The following is a 3,648-nucleotide window of genomic DNA, read 5'->3' as shown; positions in this document are numbered from 1 at the left end:
CTTGAGCCCAGGAGTTGGATGTTGCTGTGAGCTGTAATGCCACGGCACTCTACCCAGGGGGACAGCTTGAGGCTCTGTCTCAAAAAAATAAAAATAAAAATAAAAATAAAAATAAAGACAAGCACAGGCCTATAGTCCCAGCTACTTAGGAGGCTAAGGAGGGAGGATCACTTGAGCCTAGGAGTTTGAGAGACCAGCCTGGGCAACACAGTAAAATCCTGTCTCTTAAAAAAAAAAATTACTACTTTGAACATAATTACATTCTTTGAAAGGGGTATATCTATCTAAATGGTCTGGATAAACGTTAAGAGAAGGCTGGGCAGGACAACTGACAGACTGTCCTGTAGTCATCACTTATGAATGGGAATACACGAGGAGGATAGACAGTATTTTTCCTTTAAAAAGAAAAACATACAAAGTAGTGAGTTTATGAGTTTTTACTTTGAGTGAGTTAATCTGCACTTCACAGCTAAAATCTCAAGAAGTAAACTCCTCCTAGAGAGCTGGTAAGCTCCAGTGGCTTTCTAGTTATAGAGTGAGAAGTCCAAAAGTCCAACTTGGGGCAGGGGAGCCAAGTGTAACATGGGACATACCCACTATGGCATGCCTGTGGTCTACCCCAGCAAAGCAGGCAGCACCCGGCACCCTCTGCCAGCTCTTCCTTTCTAGGGTGTAGAATCTACTCCTTCTGGGCCCCAGCAGCTCTTTCCCTTACTGAACAGCTCACTATGCCCGTTCCCTCTGGCCCTCAGGAGAGATTCCCAACACTGTCTGGTGGCACACACCGACACAGATACCTGTAGAGACCCAGGCTCCCTTCATGGCTGGCCCAGATATTACTGACTACATCTCCCATCCCCTCACATTCTCCCACCCTGACTCCAGCCTTGATGCTTCTCCTGGACACACGATCTGCACCTGCAGCCCCACATGCTTTGCCCCATCTCCTGAGATCCCTGCTCCCAGACCACGCTCTGCTCCACCACTGGCTCATCAGCCAACTTCAAGGCTCCACATTCCAGGTTTATCTGTGTATATGGGGGTTCTAGGGGCCAAGGGTGTGCCTAGAAAAGCACCTGGTCCAGGGCAGGTACCAGGTAGGGACCTGAAGAATGAATCAATGAATGATTCACTTATTCATTCAATACATGAAATAACCCCCCTACCTTTTTTTGACTGGGGCTGGGTTTGAACTCGCCACCTCCGGCATATGGGGCTGGCGCCCTACTCCTTTGAGCCACAGGCGCTGCCCCCCCATTTTCTTTTTTTTTTTTTTTTGAGACAGAGCCTCAAGTTGATCCCCTGGGTAGAGTGCCGTGGCATCACAACAACCTCCAACTCCTGGGCTGAAGCAAATCTCCTGCCTCAGCCTCCCAAGTAGGTGGGACCACAGGCACCCGTCACAATGCCCAACTATTTTTTGGTTGCAGCCGTCATCGTTGTTTGGCGGGCCCAGGCTGGGTTCGAACTCACCACCTTAGGTGTATGTGGCTGGCGCCTTAGCCACTTGAGCCACAGGTGCCGAGTTCCCCCCCTACATTTTTTTTAAAGTAGAGGCTACTTCAGTATTTTACTATTATAAAAATAATAATGAATGATTTTTAAACCTAAATTAACAAAATAGTAAGACAAAGTGGTTATTCTACCTTTGGGAAACTATACTTATATATTTTATATAAATATGTATCTTACGTACATATATAATCTATTCTAAAGTACTACATTTAAAACGTTTTGATACTTGGTCAAAAACAAATAAATTAATGGAAGAAAATTACAAGCTCAGAAGCTAATTTACTTATACTTAGAAACTGATTATGAGATTAAGTTTTTCCAAATGAAGAGCAAAGAAGCAGCCAGATGCAGTGACTCACACCTAGCACTCTGGGGAGGCCAAAGCAAAAGGATTGCTTGAGTTTAGGAGTTTGAGGTAGCTATGGCTAGGCTAATATCATGGCACTCTAGGCCAGGGGAAAGAGTAAGACTCTGACTCCAAAAAAAAGCAAGAAAGAATTACTTAATGATAGTGCTATGATAAACTGAATGACAGTTTGGAGAGGAAAATGTTTAGAAAAAGCTGTTCCAGCTCGGCGCCTGTGGTTCAAGCAGCTAAGGCACCAGCCACATATACCAGAGCTGGTAGGTTCAAATCCAGCCCGGGTCCACCAAACAACAATGATGGCTGCAACCAAAAATTAACCAGGCATTGTGGCGGGTGCCTGTAGTCCCAGCTACTTGGAAGACAGAGGCAGAAGAATCACTTGAACCCAGGAGTTGGAGGTTACTGTGAGCTGTGATGCCATAGCATTCTACCCAGAGCAATAGCCTGAGGCTCTATCTCAAAAAAATAAAATAGAATATTAAAAAAAAAAAGAAAAAGAAAAAGCTGTTCCTATGTTGAAGGGATAATCAGCCATGTGAACATCCACCCTCTTCCTCCCTGGGCCCCTCCACTCAGCCCTCCAGTACCCTTAGAGATCTGTCAACTCCAACTTAGCCTGTAGCCACACCACCCACTGATTCACCACCCTCCCTCAGCTGACTCTCCTGAGCCAAAGGAGCCCTCGTAACTTTTAGACTCAGATATGAAAAGGATGAAGCCATATGGGCTTTTCTCCATAGCTACAGCAAAGCTACTCTAAGGCTGTACCTGGAGCATAGGTGGAACCTCATTCTGAGGTGTTTCTTCTGCAAAAGGAAGAACACAGTCAGGCCTCTCCTGTCCTAGAGATACAAGTCACACCTCTTCTGGAGCCAAGCACAGAGCAGGGGATTGAGGCAGGCACCCGACTCAAACACCAAGAGAGGATGGGGCATGAACAACAAGTTGACTCTGGCAGTGACCATAGCTCAGTGGGTAGGGCGCCAGCCATATACATCAAGGCTGGCAGGTTAGAACCCGGCTCAAGCCAGCTAAAACAATAATGACAACTGATAGCTGGGGACAATGTCTGTGGCTCAAAAGGGTAAGGCACCAGCTCCATATGCCAAAGGTAGTGGGTTCAAACCCAGACTCAGACAAAAAAAAAAAAAAAAAGCTGGGCATTGTGGCTGGCTTCTGTAGTCCCAGCTACTATGGAGGCTGAGGCAAGACAAGCACTTGAGCCTAAGAGTTTGAGGTTGCTGTGAACTGTGACACCATTGCACTCTTCCCAGGGCGACAGCTTGAGACTCTGTCTCTTAAAAAAAAAAAAAAAAAAAAAAAGGAACAAGAAGCTGACCCCAAAGATCCACAGCAGGCCAGAGAACCTGCACAAGCTACACCCACTGAAGGACCAGAGACAGCACAGGGGCTGGGCAACCATCACTCAGAGCTGCAACACCCATGCAGGCAAGCTGCCCAGAGAGGTGAAATCCAGCAGGAGAGATGGGAGGGGCCTGTACATTATAAAGCCCAGTGAGCCACCCCTGAGTGCTGCTGACCTGGTTCACAGCTGGCACATGTTTGGGAGCCCAGTGGCACTGGCTTGCCCCACCTAGCAACAGCACAGGAAGCTGTGCCACTTCTCTGCTGCCCAGAGTCAGGGAGACACCTGAAGTCACAAAGCACAGCCACAGATGGAGTATCTGTATGTGTACATGATTTTGAAACAGTGAGTTATTGGACCTAATGTTAACTGTGAACCTTTTTTTTTTTTTTTTTTTTTT

The 3,648-nt window shown here is 46.7% G+C and overlaps 1 protein-coding gene across 1 annotated transcript in view; it reads right to left on the bottom strand.

Annotated features, from left to right (window-relative positions):
* The window catches only part of EP400 (E1A binding protein p400), a 132,272-nt gene that overhangs the window by 74,810 nt on the left and 53,814 nt on the right, over positions 1-3,648 (bottom strand). The window lies entirely within an intron of this gene.

This window comes from Otolemur garnettii, unplaced genomic scaffold, assembly GCF_000181295.1.
Source record: "Otolemur garnettii isolate 467f Iridium unplaced genomic scaffold, OtoGar3 scaffold00062, whole genome shotgun sequence".
NCBI classification, from domain to species: domain Eukaryota; kingdom Metazoa; phylum Chordata; class Mammalia; order Primates; family Galagidae; genus Otolemur; species Otolemur garnettii.
This window is presented reverse-complemented; position numbering and strand designations above follow the sequence as displayed.